The sequence below is a fragment of the Muntiacus reevesi genome, chromosome 8 (assembly GCF_963930625.1).
Source record: "Muntiacus reevesi chromosome 8, mMunRee1.1, whole genome shotgun sequence".
Classification (NCBI taxonomy): domain Eukaryota; kingdom Metazoa; phylum Chordata; class Mammalia; order Artiodactyla; family Cervidae; genus Muntiacus; species Muntiacus reevesi.
This window is the reverse complement of record NC_089256.1, coordinates 47,900,809-47,918,750: the sequence shown is the minus strand read 5'-3', so window position 1 is coordinate 47,918,750 and position 17,942 is coordinate 47,900,809. Positions and strand designations below refer to the sequence as shown.

The 17,942-nt window shown below is 45.5% G+C and overlaps 1 protein-coding gene across 1 annotated transcript in view; it reads left to right on the top strand.

The window, feature by feature from the left end:
• ITGB5 (integrin subunit beta 5) overlaps positions 1–17,942 on the top strand; it is a 110,212-nt gene that overhangs the window by 40,922 nt on the left and 51,348 nt on the right. The window lies entirely within an intron of this gene.

Sequence of the window (17,942 nt, the reverse complement as noted above, 5' to 3'; positions counted from 1 at the left end):
CAATAACATCAACAAAAGATAAAAATAAATGTCACTCTTGAATTTTGCTATCCCAACACATACTTCAGAATTTTTTCCAGAGTGGTCATCATACACTATGCATAATTGGTAGAACTTTCTTGAGTGTTTCAGTGGGCTCAGCAGCAGGGCGGTGGTTGAGACACCCATGTCTGGGGGAGGAAGGCCGGGTAGGGAGGTTAGAATTCAGTTTGGGGAGGCCGCATATCTGACCTCAGAGAGCCTGTGTCAAATGCTTCACAGACTTACTTCTCCTCTGAGTCCTTTACGAAATGATAAGAGAGCCATGGTTGTCCTTCCTGAAATATTAATAAAACCCCAAATGGTAGACAGAGGGAGATAAGGGAAAAGGAAAATGTGAAGAAAGCAGCACAGCCTTCTCAGTCCTCTTCTCAGCCCCACTGGCATTCTGGGGCCCCACTGGTCCTTGGGGCCGCCCCAGAGAGGAAAGTCTCACAGTGGCCTCTGCCTAAGACGGCTGCAGAGTGGCCCCTGCCCAGCTGCTGGCCAGAGGTGAATGGTTTGATTCAGAGGCCCCTGATGCTTCATAGCAGCCCAAGAAAGGCAGATGGGACCCAGCTAGATTCAGCTCTGAATCTTTCAGGTAAGTCACCAAGTAGTTCATGGATTTGCCTCGGGAAGAAAAATTATGTTTTTGACTCTCATTCAAATACTGACTGTATAGGGTGCTATCTTTAGAGATGTTCTACCAAATCCACTGCTTGGCAGAAAAAAATAGTGCAGGGAAAACACAGGATCCCTCTCATCGCCCCATCCTGGGGATATTGTGGGTTTTCTTTTAAGTCTTAGGGGGAAGAACCCAGTGACAGGCCTGTGCACTGTCCAGTTATATTAATTCTGTTTGATTAGAGCAATCAGAATGGCGTGATGGAATGCTGGAGGTTTGGTGGTCTGTGAGAAGCTGTTTGATTTGTTCTTTGCCCACAGTACCTTCCCTTGTTGTCCCAGACCCGTGACAATATCCTTCCCTTTGAAAACTCAATATTTTAAGACTTGAGTGTTGCAGTGGAGATGCTAACAGATTTCTTAAACTCAGTGCCTGCGCCTGGTTATGAATTGTTGGCTAAGAGGCATTTTAGTGTGTGTTTCAGTTTTATATCTTTTGGTGTGTTTTTTGTTGTTTTTTTTTTTTAATTCCCCACCTTCCCCTTTGCTGTGGGGAGTCTCTGGAAAGTTACTTAATTGCTTGGAACTAGGCAGCTTGATGAGACCCCAGCTTTTCTCTTTGCCATTCCTTTTCCATTGTGCTGTGTCACTCTTTGTTTGAGTACCTATCAAGCAGTTTCTTTCTCAGTTGAACTCACCTATTTATAACAAATGTCATCTTTCCTGGTTGACCACAAGCTTATTTATAGCAACTGAATATTGGAAATCATCTGTCTATTGAGGAAAGGCTGTAACAATCATACCCTATAAGAATATTTGAGCACTTGAATAATTCTTAAGATAAATTAAGAGAAGAAAGAAAAGCAAGTGATGAAACAGTATAGAGGTATGACTCTATTGTTCAAACAAAAGAGAAAAATAACAGAAAAGATTGGAAATAAGTAGACCAAAGTGTTAACAGCAGTTGACTTTAGTGATAGGATTATATGTGGCTTTTATTTTTTTCTTTGTTTTTTAATTTCATATTTTACTTACATTTTCACAATAAATAACATGTGATTTTTAAATTTTGTAATGGAACATTTCAAACATGTGAGAGTAGAGAAAATAGTGAAATAAAACCCCATGTACCCATGGCCCATTCTTGGGCAGTTACCAATCTGTAGCCAGTCTTGTTTCATTTGTATTCCTAACCATTTTATTTCCCGTTATTTGAAGTAAATCCTAGATATCATTTGTTTCAGTGTTTAGGTTGTTAATGCTAATTAGATTTCAATGATAATGAGATTTTTAAAGTTCTTTTAAAAGCCCTAAGCATGCATTATTTTGTTGACTGTATTTTCTGCCTCCTCCTGATTTGCCCAGATTAAAGGCCCTTCCTCTTAATCCTACAAACTGAATGTGACGGCGCCAGCAGGCCTGTGATCTCTGCAGTTGGAGAGATCTGCAGGCTGGAGCTGGCTAGGCAGCCCCAGCCCCTGTCTTCTCTGACCCCACGCCCTGGAGATGGAGCTGATAATAGGCCTACCTCCCAACCCACAGGGGCGCTTTGTTCTGATTTCATTCTCACTCTGGCTTCCCTAGGATGGACTGATAGTTACCAACTAGAGGGACTTAGGGGTATGGAATGCTCACATGACTGGTCTTAAATCCCACCCTGACAGCTGACTTTACATTTCTTGGGAAGCTGCTCTTTGCAAAAAAGAAGGAAACAGTCTGTTTCTACTTAGGATTGTATTTAGGTTAAGTAGAACTCTGCTTCTACGAGTGGACGTTCTGAGTTGCCATCTCTCCCCACTGCAGGTCACATTGTTAGGAGAGGCCGTGGACCAGCAGCCATAGCTAAGTAACCCCTCTTTGTCACCAGTGCAGGCATTTTTCCCGAGGCTCTGCTGGCCTGGGCTGGAAGGAGGGAGTGCCACTACCCCCAATTTCTTTTTACCTAGAGACCTATTATTAAACTTGTTATACTTTCTCTTGGTCTGAATAATGGTTTCCCCCATTACTGCTTCTGTTGCTCTCCTGGGACTTCCTGGAAGTTGACTCTAAGTTGTTTATTCTGAAATTGCATAGGTGGAAGTGTGATGAGTGGTTCAGATTGGAACCATGGCTGCTTTCCTCTTTTCCCCAAATAGGGAGAGCTGGTGCCCTGGGGAAACAGGGAGGGAGGGGGCTGTCTGGGGGCTCTGAGTTCTCAGTCACGGCTTTGCTGTTCTCTGGGGCTCTCAAGTCAAAGACGTTCCTTGCAAAGTTATGCCTGGCTGGGTGTGTCCTGGCTATGTGGATTCTGTGGGCTGCTCACTCCCGTCAGACAGAAAAGTCGGATCTCTGCAACCCAGTCTGTTTCCCTTTCAGCCTCCCCTTCTAGTCCCCTAACATTTATGCATCTTACCCGTTAGATAGATTTTCTGTTATAATCTCAATTACCTAATTTTGCATTATTTATTAAATTTTTAAGCATTGTATGTCTTCTCAGAAATAGGTAGATGAGTATGTCTCAAAGCAAAGTAAGTTTGCATGTAAACAGTCTTGGCGTGGCATGGGTCCTTTATCCCTTGACTAGTGAGAGCATCCTAATGTAAAATGGGGACCTCAGCCCCAGAGAAGCTGGAGGGACAGCTTCCTCTGATAAGACTTCCTGGGAATGCAGATTCTCTGGGCCTCTGAAAGCAAAATAATGGCTGCCCTTGCCCCCCTATCATCCTTGCTCCAGGTGTTTTGTATGCACTAGCTCTGGTTCTCACAACAGTCCTGCAGTGTATTGGTGATGTTGGTGCACAGTTTGGGGGCTCAGCAGTAAAGAATCTGCCTGCCAATGCAGGAGATGCCAGAGACACGAGTTCAGTCCCGGGATCAGGAAGATCCCCTGGAGGAGGAAATGCAACCCACTCCAGTATTCTTGCCTGGAGAATCCCCATGGACAGGGGAGCCTGGCGGGCTATAGTCCTAGGGCCGCAAAGTCAGACACAACAGCATGCATGCTGTAGTGCCCAGTTTACAGGTGAGGAAACTGAGTATCACGAGGTTCATTATACTGACTATTGGTTGCAGGTAGAGCCAGGTTTGAACCAGTTCCAGTTCATCCTAAAGCCCAAGCCCTGTCTGTTTCCTTGTACTGGGCACTTTGGGAAGTAGCCATGCAGAGCAGAGAGGACTTGATTTAGAGTCCTCTTGTCCCAATTCAAGCTGTGTCTCGTCTGCTACTAATGGCCCCATGGTGGTCTGGGTGCTCAGCTGGAGGGTGCAGGGAGGTGGGGCTAGAGGGGAGGAAGTCCAGGGTGCAGTCCAGTTGTACTGTCAGTGCCCCTTTTCACAAAGAACATGTCATAGCCTTGTTTGTGCCCCTTTGCCTTGCTTTTACTTTTTGTCTCTCCTGGTTCAGGCTTGAGTCCAGGCCAGGCAGGGGCTGCTGTGGATTCAGCAGAGGGTGGAGAATTCCCCAGTCCTGGAGGCAGGCTCAGCTCTGAGAGGTTTTCACTCTGCCCAACCTCCCCTGGAGTTGATTTGGCTTCTTTTGACTGTTGTCTGATTTCTTTTAGATCTGAGACTTGTCATTTTTCCAAGTATGAACTGAGAAGTGTAGACAACAGCCTTTCTTTCTGAGTTACCTGTCTCGGCGTGTGTGAGCTGTTTCTGCTAGCAGATCACACAATGGTTTCTGGGGCCTAATGCTCCCTGCCCTGCTTGCTCTTCCCCTGGTCTTTGTGAAGTCCGGGTAAGTGTTGGATTTCCCTGTGGTCCATGGAGGCTGTGGGGCTGTGTGGGCAGGCACACGGGTCCTCTGTCCATGCTCATGAGGTGCTTTTGTCGGAGGTGGTAAAGGTTCTCCTTGGCTTTCTGTTTTGCAGATGGTGGTGGTTTAATGTGTGGCTTCCCTGGTGGCTCATACGATAAAGAATCCACCTGCAATGTGGGAGACCCAGGTTCAATCCCTGGGTTGAGAAGATCTCCTGGAGGGGGGAACAGCAACCCACTCCAGTATTCTTGCATGGAGAAATCCTATGGACAGAGGAGCCTAGCGGGCTGCAGTCCACAGGGTCTCAAAGGGTGGGGCGCAACTGAGCGTGCACACGTGGTTTAAGGTGAATTTTGAATCACTTAACTGTCTGGGTCCCTCAAATGATATGCCCTTGTTCTGCCTCCTCCCTGTGAGCTGTGCTCTAGGCCTCACTGTCCTGCTCACAGCTGCTGGTTCTACACGAGCGGTAGGAACGGACAGAGTTACAACTCAGAGTTATCAGCAGGGCACAGGTGAAGAGTTTGTGTTTCACTTTTTAATTTATTAATTAATTATCGGCTCCTCTGGGTCTTCATCGTTGCGTGGGCTTTTCTCTAGTTGTGGTGAGCGGGTGCTCCTCTGTAGTTGTGGTGTGTGGCGCACACACTCATTGCGTGGCTTCTCTAGTTGTGGAGCACAGGCTGTAGGCAAGTGGGCTTCAGTAGTTGTGGCTCATGGGCTTAGTTGTCCTGTAGCATGTGGGATCCCCCCAGGGATCAAACCCGTGTCCCCTGTATTGGTAGGCAGTTTCTTTACCACTGAGCCACCAGGGAAGCCCATGTCTTGGTTGCCTGCATAGCTGTCCCCACACCTTGGCTCCCTTGGCTGACGATGGCAGGAGGACTCAAGCTGGGAAAAGTTAGAAGGCCCCTTCAATGAATGAGGCTGTATTTCAATACCTGGCAAGAATGTCAGTGTTTCAGATTATGGGCTCATTTTTGCTCTATTTGAGGAAAAGGGGGAAAGTGACAAGGGTTTATTCTTGGGCTCTCCTGATACTGCTCTTCTGGCCTCCATCCTGGCCTCTACATTCCAGTCACAGTGACCTTCAGTCCATTACTCTGACTCATGGGAGGCCCTTTGCACCTGCTGTCTCCTCTGCTTGGAATACTCCTCCCCTGTATTCTTGCATTTCTTTCAAAATTAAAAAAAAATTAATAGACTGTATGTTTTAAGAGCAGTTCTCTGTTCATAGTAAAATTGAACAGGAAATACACAGAGTTCCCATATACCCTCCCCCCATACACAGCCTCCCCCAGCAGAATGACACATCACTATCTCACAAGGTCCGTGGTTGACACAAGGTTTTTCTTGGTGGTTCTATGGGTTTGGACAGATATAATGACATGTGTCCCCCAGTATCATATCATGCAGAGCATTCCAGTGCCCATGCATCCCTCCCTTCTCCTCCCATGAACCCTCTTTTAATGTTTGTTCTCTGCCTACCTGGGACCTCTGCTTGCTTGCCTTGTGTCAAGGAAGCCTTCCCTGACTGACCCCCTTGAAGAGGTTGGAGTCCCAGTGCACCAGGCCCTCGGTCATGTCAATGACAGTTATATTTTAGTTTTATTTGAGCTACTCCTTGAGTGATGTCTGCCTCCCCTGTGAGACTGGAAGCTTCCTGAAGGCAGAGAACCATGTCTGTTTTCACACCACCTGGTTCGGCAGCACCAAGCTCATTGCCTGCACACAGCAGTTTCTCCTTGAACATTTGGTAAACAAGGAGATGCTTTGTCCTCACTGGTTCCTTTATGCTTCTGAAGTTTAGGATGCCCAAGTCTGCCTGCCTCCCAAGTGCTCCATGTCATTCACACATACTTCACATGTCCTCTGAAGCAGAACCAGAAGTACTGTTACTGGACCATACTTTCCAACTCAGGAATGTTTATTGTGTGCCCAGTAAGTGCTCAGTGACAGGTATGGTGAAGAAAATTAAAGAAAGATGAGAAAAAGTCCTCGTCCTCTGAGATTCGATCTGAGCTTGCAGATCCACTCAAAGGAAATAGAACAACCTATTTGTAAACATTAAATAGAACCATGTAAAATCATGGAAATTTTACTATCAATGAAATTTGATATTTGATTATTGATAGTTTCTCCTACAAAAAATTGAAAATGCATATAGTTCAGCCTCATATACTGCAAATGTTGTCTTTAGTTCAGGTTGGACTTATCATAACAATCTACATTATACATGTTCTCCTGCATGTGGTTAGGGCTTGGGCTGCAGATGAATGTCTAAATCCTGAGTCATGGGCTGAGATTTCTTTTCCCTGAGGAATGAAGTGGGACATTTTCACCCATAAGTTGAACCACAGACAGATTTTTTAAAAAGATTTTTCACTGCAAAGCATGGATGGAAACGGAACAAACTACTGATGAGAGCATGTTTACTTTTACAAAGTGACACAAATAGTCTTGAATGGCCCCATGATTGGGGAAGTGAATCAGGGAGAATCCAGCCTTGTTTTTCCTCAGGTGCATCGTTGGAATTGAGACTCCTTGGTCCCCAAGCTCAGCTCTGCTATGGGTTCTGCACCTTGGCTGGCCAGGTCTGCCTTCTTCCCTTCCTCATTTCCTCCCTCAAACCTATTCTCTCTCTGTGCTTGCCTGAAAGGTCAACACACAAAGTGTTTCAGTTGTGACTTTGGAAATATGTTGGGCACTTACTTGTCTGCAGGACACCCCATTAGGTGCTGTGAGAGATGCACAGATGATGAAGCCACAGCTCCCGCTCCTGGGAGTATCTCTCCAGTTGGACGACAGATGCCTGTATGACAGTCTAAAGTACTGGCGGAATACACAGACTCTGTCGAAGGTCTGGCTTGGGGGACCCAGTGGTTAAGTAAGTGTTCTTTCCCTTCAAGGGATCACCTTTGTCTCTTTGCCTCCCTGTGTTGGCCCTGAGGCTGTGATGCTGATGATGTTATTGATTACCATTGACTGAGAGCCAGGCTTCTTTGCCACGTACTTCATGGGGCTTGTTTTACCTAATCCATTGAAAGTAGTTTTATAGTGTCCCATTTTGATGATCAAAACAAGCCTGGAAAGGTTGAGTAGCATTAGAAGGTCTTACAACTGGAAATGACAGAGCCAGAGATGAAACTGTACCCACTCTCCCAGCTCCAGAGACAGAGTTCTTAACCTTGACCTTAGAGAGCCTGCTGTGTTTTGTGGCCACACAATGGCAGAGAGGTGGGAGGGGCGTGCTTCCAAAGAGGGTGGGTCCTGGTCTCAGGAAGCATTTTGGTTTCCTGTGTGACTCAGTTCACCAGCAGTAGAGCCAGGACCAAGTCTGTCCCTGGGGAGACGGCTGCACATGCTACTGTCCTCTGGAGCACAGAGCATCCTGTTTACCAGAAACAGTTATAAGGAGGCTCCAGCAGCCTTTGGGTTTGCTAGGGAAACCTCAGGTACCATGCCAAGGTCCGTGCACTGCCAGAGCCCAGCCCTTGGAGTGATGCGTATTTTTGCCCTTGGCTTCCCCATCTGTGAGATGGGAACTCTGAATCCCCTTTCGCATTTATAATTTCCAGCATCTGGGAACTGTGGCTCTGCTGTTTGGCTCTCCCACATAGTGCTGTGGAGACACTTTCTCAGATGGTGCATCCTTCCCAGCAGTGAGGGTGTGTGTGGCTGGTGACTCTTCCATGACAGCTGTGTCGACACCTGGCTGGAGGACCCAGGTGTTTGAGTGACCATTGCTTTTACTTAGATAGACTGGTTTGAGAACAGAGAACCCCATGATTAAAGCCGGTGTTTCTGTCCTCGCAGAAACTGCTAGCTACACGGCATCCTGACCCAAGGCCTCCCCTGTATTGAACTCTGTCTGCCAGTGACAGTACTGTGGGCCTTGTCTCCGAACAGAAACGAGCACGCTGAGGTGAACAAGGCAGCCTGCCTTTGGGTGACCCAACTCATGTCCTCTAAGGCTGTTGGGTGGGGTGTTAGCTTTTCTTGGGTTCCTAGAGATCCATGTGCCAGGCCCTCCCCCACCCTCCCACAGGGCATATCTGAACCTCCGTCTCACACTTGCCACGCTCTGATGTGGTCCCTGTGTATGAGAAGGTCAATGGGATGTGAGCATCAGGACCCACAGGCTTCCGTGAGCCTGTCAGCAGAAGACCCAGCCACTCGCAGTCCCAGCCCTTCCTTCCTCTGCAGCCAGGCTACATCCTGGGCCCTGCATGTGCCTCTGGGGCTGTGTTTAAAACTGAGATTGCTACTGGAGAACAGAGAGGGTGAGTGGATGGTGCTGGGGTTGGAAACCACACGTCTGAGGAGTGGTTAAAGGTTAACCAGGAGGAGAGACACCACAGGAAGAAGCGTGTTTCCTGACCTCAGATGTCACTATGGAGGAGGACTGTTCCAGGGAACATACCTGGGTGGCCACAGAGAGACAGGTTCGTGTTCAAGGCAAGGGAGAATTGTCTAACAAAGACCTCTGTTTGGCGTGGAACAGGCTGCCAGATGTGACAGTGGATCTGTATGGGGACCCCAGGCCCACGTGGTTGGGGTGCCAGACAAAAGGTTCCTGCACAGGGCAGAGCATGGTTGAGCCAACCTCTGAGGGTCCTTCCAAACTCCAGGTGCTAGGTATTTCCTCTGAAGTGGCTTTTTTGCCCAATAACCCACTGGTGCTTCTGTTCTGTAGTGATCTCTTCTAGCCTGTTCCCTTTGGGCCTCACTGTACCCTTTTAAGCTGCATTTGTATTCAGTTACTGTGATATGAACTCTGCCTGCACACTTGTTTTGTGTGCCAAGCACAGCTAGCCTGAAGCTGATGCCCGGAAAAGCTTTCCGCTCCCGATGTCTTCCCCATGGAGCCACCTTGCCCAGTGGGCAAAAGTCCATGTGACGTGGGCAGCTGATCAGGGGGACCCAGGGACAGTCTGGAAGTGGGCAGGGAGGATGGAAGCCTGTTCTTGGTCCTTTGAGTGACCTTCTTCCTTTGTCAGACCTTGTAGCCCCTTGTGTGTGACTCATTCCAACCCCAGAAACCAAAGCCTCACAGGCCAGAGCTTCATATCATCAAATAGAGAAACTACACCCTTACTCCCTAGCCCTTATTTCTCCCCCAGTCCAACCGTGGAGCCAGATGTTGGAGGTGAACAAGCCTGCAAGTTTGTCTTCACTCTTGGGAGGATCCAGTTTCTATTTATTTTCTCAAAGGCTGTAAGACTGGGTGTTCCGTCTCCAGTCTGCTTCCCCTTTTTATGAACTGCTGCTCCGTCTTCGCCATTTCAAGGTCCCTGGTCTCCCTATCCAGGCCTGGCTGCCCAGGGCTTCCAGTAACCATCCCACTGCCCCCTCCCCCATCCTTCCGGCTCCTGCAGCTTGTATTGGGGGATCCCCTGGTCCTGCAGCCACTTTTTCTGCAATCCCTATTAGTTTTCTCAGATCCCAGTGTATAACAGGTGATTGGATGAAACATTTTCAATTAAATTAGCCCCTTAATGCTTCCCATATTTATATGATTATAAGAAGATGTTTGTTGGATTCCAAAGCATATTAAATAGTTGGTGGAATAGGGAGTGATGTGATTGAAGACTTCTAGACATTGTGAGGGAGGTTTTTTGTTACACAGCCCTGATCTTGTTCATGTGTCCACTTGCAACTCATTCCTCACTGAGCACAAAGTATGTGCCAGGTGAAATGCTCTTTGTTGTTTTGGGCCCCACACCCCTTTCTCTCTTCTCTCAACTCTAGATTTCTGCTGCTTTCTAAGGACAGAGCAGAGTGTTGGTAAGTTCTCCACTGAGCTTCCAACTGGTGAAGTCATCTCCAGCCCCAGCACAGAGTAGAATGTTCGGTACCCAGAAAATCAGAGGGTTTGCCTCCTGTGACCTGGACAGAGTCAGAGATTCTGGGCTTGGTGACAGCTCCCCCCAACTCGTGACTCCTGTCACGTGTGTCTGGAGTCTGTGGATGCTGCTTTTCACACAGCATGGTCTCCTATGCACATGCGTGACTCACTTGAACAGCTGGAGTAAACGTGAGTCACAGAACACATCACCCTCGGGTGGCAGGATGCAAGCTGGTGGCCGGGAGAGGGGTGGGCCTGGGACCTTGGCTGCTCCCACAGAGGGGTGGGCCTGGGACCTTGGCTGCTCCCACAGAGTGGGCTTAGGTAAAGGAGGGTGAGACATGCTGCACTGCCCAGAGGCTCTGGCTCAACACAGGTCATGGGAATGGACTATAAGACGGAATGGATGGTTCGGGATTGGACAGGTGCTGTTGGAGGACCAGGAAGGTAGGATGAAAGAGACACCTCTAAGTTTTCTAGATAAGACATTTGATGGTCCCTTTGTCAGAAATGGGGAAGATGGTGTCTTACTTTGGAGAAGTTGAGTTTTAGGTGATGGCAGACACATCTGGTTTTGATGTAGACCTGGGATTAAAACTCCAGGAGGGGGGTGGGGCGGGGGGGAGCATAATTGTGTGCTGTTCAAGCAGATGCACAGAACTTGGGTAAATCTCCTCAGAGGACAGTGTTACCTTTCACCTCATCCAGTGCCTGGAGAGGAAGTGGAGTCTTCAACAGCTGGAGGGGAATGGGGCACTGAACGGTGTAATGTCCAGGACACCAAGGGCAGGAGAGCTGGAGGGAGGCCCTGGTTGGCAGCAGAGAGGCGGGAGAACAAGGTGAGAGGATGGATGGCTATGGGGTTGGCGACAGGACCTCAGCATGGGGTTCTCCACCTTGGCTGCACTGGAGTCTCACCTGGGAGCTGGAACCTGCTGGCTGGGCTACAGGTCACAGGAGAGCCGCTGGGCATTAGCATCATTAGAGTACCCTCAAGTGCAGCCAGGGCAGAGAACCACTGTGGCGAGCAGCCAGAACCATCTGTGAAAGAGGGAGTGGGGGCATGTGAGGAGACTGGGTTATACGGAATTGGGGAGAGGAAGTAGAGGCAACCTGTCTGCTAGTCTTAGAGACAGGTGATGAGAGATGCTGGGTCAAAAGCAGGGTATTTATTTTAAGTGGGTCATGAGCATATTTTTAGGCACAAGGAAGGAAGCAAAGGAAATTGACTAATGGAACAGTGCCCAGAGAGGGTGAGATTTGGGAGCTGCGTTTCCTAGGGGAGGGAGAGCACTCCTACATTTAGGGCAGTCAGACCAGAAGAGAGGCCAGCAGGATGCCCCGTTTATTTATGATGGAGAGACATCCTTGAGCTGTGGAAGCAGATGCTGAGCGCCTGGAGTAGACGAGTCCTGTTCCCTGTCTTCTCTAGATGCTCCTCCTCAGCGCGTGGGAACTGGGAGTTGGGAGGCTGGAACAGATCTTGTATGGCTTTGATGCAGACTTGACCAAGGAGAAGGCAAGTGAACTGTAGTCTTGGCCAGACACTGGGTTTCTGACTTCTGAGTCCAGCGCGTGTCTGTCCCTCCCACCCCTGACATTTTCATCTGAGGGCAGACCTCTATCATGTTGGAGGAGATTGGCTTTTAAAAATCTTATTTTCATCCAGAGACTTGGAGAAAAGTTTAGCTAAACAAATAAATCTTTTTTTTTTTTCTCTTAAAATAGTTTTGTATAAAAAAGAGAATATCTTCAATCTAAAAATTTAGAAAATGCAGAGAGCCGAAAGGAGATAAACATCACATCCTTACCATCCAAAACCAAGATTATGCATTTCTGGATTTAAGTCACAGATTTTCAGCCTCATGGAAATAACAGGGACAGTCACTGTCAGTTCTTCTCTATTTACATCATGCAGGTACTGAGCTGATTGCTCCTTGTGTGTGGATTTTGTTTTAATCCTTTCAACAGCCCTATTCTATCAATACTATTATTATCTCCATCTTATAGCTGAGAAGCTGGAACTGGGAAAGATAAAGTAACTTGCCCAGGGTCACAAAGACAAGCTGCAGGAAGGTGTGGGCATGAACCAAGATTTGCCACTCATCCATTCATTGGAGCCCACGCACCCAGCTGCTTCTGTGGACGCTGCCACCAGACAAAGGAATACTCATAACTGGTGTTCCCAGCACAGGACTGACTTCGAGTCTGGTCATCTAAATTTCTGTATTTGAATGAATTTCTGAGCAAACTAAGCCTTCTTTTTCAAAAAAGAAAAGCTTTATTGAGTATATTGGATGTGTGGGCTTCCCAGGTGGCCCATCTACCAATGCAGAAGACACGTGAGGTGTGAGCTCGATCCCTGGGTCAGGAAGAGCCCCTGGAGGAGGAAATGGCAACACACTCCAGTGTTCTTGCTTGAAAAGTCCCATGGACAGAGGAGTCTGGTCGGCTACCGTCCATGGGCTCGAAAGAGTTGGACACAGCTGAGCTTGCACACATAAGTTTATTATATATCCACTGAGTGCATGCTCAGTCGTGTCCGACTCTTTGCGACCTCGTGGACTGTAGTCTGCCAGGCTTCTCTGCCCATGGGATTTTTCCAGGCAAGCATGATGGATTGAGTTGCCATTTCCTCCTCCAGGGGATCTTCCTGACCCAGGGATTGAACTCATGTCTCCTGTGTTTTCTGCATTGGCAGGTGGAAACCCCTAGTATAATAAATTACATGTATTGAAAGTGTACGATTTGGGGAAAAAAAAAAAGAAAGCAAGTGTACGATTTGACGCATTTTGACCTTTATACACACCCATGAGATGTATATGCACTGCAGTCAAGGTGACGAACACACATCCTTCTCCCGCAGCGAGTACTTTTGCTCTTTTTTCATTTCTCCCTCCTGCATCTCCTGCCCTCTTTCCCCAGGCCCTCACTACTTTGCTTTCTGTCACTACATTTGAGTTTGCATTTGTTAAAATTTTATGAATCCAGTCAGTATATACTCCCCGCCCCGGTTTATTTCAGTACCATTGTTTTGAGATTCATCTGTGCTGTTGAGTATCTCCATTCCTTCCTTTTGTGACAGAGTAGTATTCCATTGTATAGATACACCACAGTTTGTCCATCCACCATTGATGGATATCTGGGTTGTTTTGGATATTTGGTAGTTTTTGCCTATTATAAATGGAGCAGCTATAATGTAAATGTGCTCAAGTCTTTGTGTGGACCTATAGTCAACACTGGTGTGATCACTCACCTAGAGCCAGACATCCTGGAGTGGGAAGTCAAGTGGGCCTTAGGAAGCATCACTATGAACAAAGCTAGTGGAGGTGATGAAATTCCAGTTGAGCTATTTCAAATCCTCAAAGATAATACTGTGAAAGTGCTGCACTCAACATGCCAGGAAATTTGGAAAACTCAGCAGTGGCCACAGGACTGGAAAAGGTCAGTTTTCATTCCAATCCCTAAGAAAGGCAATGCCAAAGAATGCTCAATCTACCGCACAATTTCACTCATCTCACACGCTAGCAAAATAATGCTCAAAATTCTCCAAGCCAGTCTTCAACAGTATGTGAACTGTGAACTTTCAGATGTTCAAACTGGATTTAGAAAAAACAGAGGAACCAGAGAGCAAATATCCAGCATTAGTTGGATCATCGAAAAAGCAAGAGAGTTCCAGGAAAACATCTATTTCTGCTTTATTGACTACGCCAAAGCCTTTGACTGTGTGGATCACAACAAAGTGTGAAAAATTCTTCAAGAGATGGGAATACCAGACCACCTGGCCTGCCTCCTGAACAATCTGTATTCAGGTAGAAGCAACAGTTAGAACTGGACATGGAACAACAGACTGGTTCCAGATAGGGAAAGGAGTACGGCAAGGTTGTATATCGTCACCCTGCTTGTTTAACTTATTTACAGAATACATCATGAGAAATGCTGGGCTGGATGAAGCATAAGCTTGAATCAATATTGCCAGGGGAAATATTAACAATCTCAGATATGTAGATGACACTACCCTTATGGCAGAAAGTGAAGAAGAACTAAAGAGCCTCTTTATGAAAGTGAAAAAGTTGGCTTAAAGCTCAACATTCAGAAAACTAAGATCATGGCATCTCGTCCCATCACTTCATGGGCAATAGACAGGGAAACAATGGAAACAGTGAGAGACTTTATTTTGGGGGGCTCCAAAATCACTGTAGATGGTGACTACAGCTGTGAAATTAAAAGACGCTTGCTCCTTGGAAGGAAAGTTATGATCACTAGACAGCATATTGAAAAGCGGAGACATTACTTTGCCAACAAAATTCCATCTAGTCAAAGCTATGGTTTTTCCAGTAGTCATGTATGGATGTGAGAGTTGGACTATAAAGAAAGCTGAGTGCCAAAAATTGAGGCTTTGAACCATGGTGTTGGAGAAGACTCTTGAGAGTCCCTTGGACTGCAAGGAGATCTAACCAGTCCATCCTAAAGGAAATCAGTCCTGAATATTTGTTGGAAGGACTGATGCTGAAGCTGAAACTCCAGTACTTGGGCCACCTGATGGGAAGAACTGACTCCTTAGAGAAGATCCTTATGCTGGAAAAGATTGAAGGTGGGAGGAGAAGGGGTTGACAGAGGACGAGATGGTTGGATGGCATCTCTGACTCTATGGATATGAGTTTGAGTAAACTCTGGGAGTTGATGATGGACAAGGAGGCCTGGCGTGCCACAGTCCATGGGGTCACAAATGGTCGAACACGACTGAGCAACTGAACTGATGCTTTTATCTCATAGGTCAATCCTTTGGAGTGAAATGGTTGGGTCATATGGAAGATGTTTAACTTTTTAAGAAACTGTCAAACTGTTTTACAGAGTACATGTATCACTTTGCATTCCTATGGGCAGTGTATGTTACATTTTCTCCCTCAGTATTTGATATGGCCAGTCTTTTTAATATTTAGCCATTAGGTGTGTGGTAGGATATCAGTGGTTTTAATTAATAGAAAGCTTTTAAACTTCCTGGTTTGCAATTCTTCACTGTACCTATGGCAACTGTGGAGCCTCATACATAAAGGAGTAAAAGGAGAAGAGACGTAAAAGTTATTACTAGTCTGAGAGTAATAACCATCGATCCTTTTTTAAGTCCATCATATGTACTAAATACTTGTTAACCTAGCATCCACCCTGCAAAATAGGATTATTTTCATTTTACAGATGAAGACACTGAGGCTTAGAGAGATGACATGACTGACTTAGGGTCTCAAAAAGCAAAGACTCAGCCTTGTCTATGCCAACACTCTCATACACTGGCTCCCATGCCACACTGCATTTTGTATTAATAGTTATTACCTTAAAAAAAATCCACTTTCCCAATACTGCTCTCTGCCGTAAATGTAGGTACAAAGATTAAGCCTTCAAAATAGTTCAGGCAGACAGTGGGAAAGTTATTTCTACTGTAAATTCTCTTTGGAGTCAGTGCTTGTATAATCTCCAAGTCCCAAAGCCTGGGTGAATGAATAAGCATGTCATTCTCCACAGCCCGACCTCTTGGCTAAGTTTGTTAACATCACTTACACAGTAAGAGTCCACTTCAGAGAAGACAGAATTAATATCATTATGCTATGCTACTCTTCATTTGTGGAACTATTTCTGTTTCAGATGCAGTCTTCCAGTTCAGCAAACATTTATCTTGGATCCAACAGTCATTAATTGAGAGCCTACCATGTACTTTGAATTATTTCAGTTATCACACACCCTCCCCTCTCCCTGTGTGATTGGATAGTTCAGCTTTGTGTGTAGAGGCAGATCGTCTGAAGCTGACTTCTGTGGTCCTTACTGGTTCAGTGACCTTGGGTTGGTGACTTAATGTCTGTGAACACCGATGTCCTCATTTGCAAGATGTTACCTCCTTCATAAAGGTTGCGGTGAAGATGGGATGGAACAGTGGAGATGATCAATAAACTTTAAGTATTAATATTCCTTCTTATTAACATGAAAAAACTTAGAGGTGTTAAATAATGTGGTCAGATCTACACAGGTAATTGGGTGATGGCAAAAACCTCCCGTGCCCACCTTCAAGCTCACACGTTTCACATTATTCTGTCTGCTTGTTACTCTCCTGTAGGTTTCTACATGCCACTTGAGAAGCTGGCGTAGAAGAAAAGGAGGCAAATGACAGCCAACATTCAAAGCCTAGTCTTTTAAAGTAGCATTTGCTTATTAAAGATAGTTTGAGGAAAAAATGGGAAAGAAGATGTTGCCTCTAAACTCAACCCCAGTGATATTATGCTGTATTTTGTTTCAGTCTCTTTTCTTTTTAATAGAAAGTGATGTTTCTTATGTGGTTTGTAATCACACTGTAATTACAGTACTGTATTCTTTTTCACTGTTATAAATGTTTACAATAATTTCATACTTTTTATGAACATAATTTCTAATGTCAGTGAGGAGAGAGCTCAGTTGACTTAACTGTTCCCAAATAGTAGGGTATTCACCTCTTTCCCGTTTTGTCACTCTTAGTAAGAATACTGCTATGTGTGTTTCAGAATACTTCTTGCAGATAGTCTCCCAAAGGAGAGTCATTGAGTCAAAAAACTTCTTTAAGGGTTGTTTCAAGTCAGGGGTATTGAAGGATAATTTACATAGAGTAAAATTCACCCTTTTGTATGTATAAAGTCTTAAAGCCACCCTCACAATTAAGATACAGGTGAAGGAAAAAAATGTACAAAAAAAGAGATGTAGGTGAGTTCTTTCACCTCAGAAAGTTTTCCGGTGTCTGTTGTTGATTCCTCTCTTTGCCCTCAGTTTTTGGCCACCACCGATCTGTTTTCTGTCCCTGTATATTTGTCTTTCCATCAAATGTCTTCTGAATGAAGTTAGGCGGTGAGTTGCCTTTTGAGTCAGGCTTTTTCCACTTAAATCTAGAGCTTTGGTGATTCATCTGAGTTGTGTGTATCTGCAGTTTGTCCCTTTTTATTGTGATGGAATAGTATTCCATCGTAGAGATGTATGACAGTATGTCTATGTATTCACCGCTTGATGGACATTTGGATTGTTTCTAAATTTTGGTGATCATGAATAGCTGCTATATAAATATTTGCATAGTAGTTTTTATGTGAGCAAAAGTTTTCATTTCTCTTGGATAAATACCAAGGAGTGAGATTGCTGAATTGATGGTCAGTGTGTATTTAACTTTATAGGAATATGCCAAACTGTTTCCCTCAGTTGCCAGAACATTTTGTATTCTCACTAGCAGTTTATAAGAGTTCTAGTTGTTCCACATTCCTTCCAGCACTTGGTATCTTTAGGGCTCTTTTTTTGCTATTGGCATAGCTATCCAGTGGCATCTCGTTGTGAATTTAATGTGCACTTCCTTAATGGCTAATGATATTGAGGGTCCTTTCGTGTGCTTATTTCCATCCATATCTCTTCTTTGGTAAAATGTCTGTTCAAGCCTCTATTTTTAAAAATTCAATTGTTTGTGTTGTTATCAACCTACGAGAGTGCTTTGTACATTCTGAATACAAGTCCTTTATCAGATTTTTATTTTTTGCCAAACATTTTCTCCCAATCATGCCTTGTCATTTCGTTTTCTCAATGGTAACTTTCAAAGAGAAGATGGTTTTAATTTTGGTGAAGTCCAATTCATCAGATTTTTATCCTGTGAATAAGTTAAGAAGTCTTGCTTATACCAAGATTACAAACCAAGATTATAAAGCTTTTTCTCCTTCC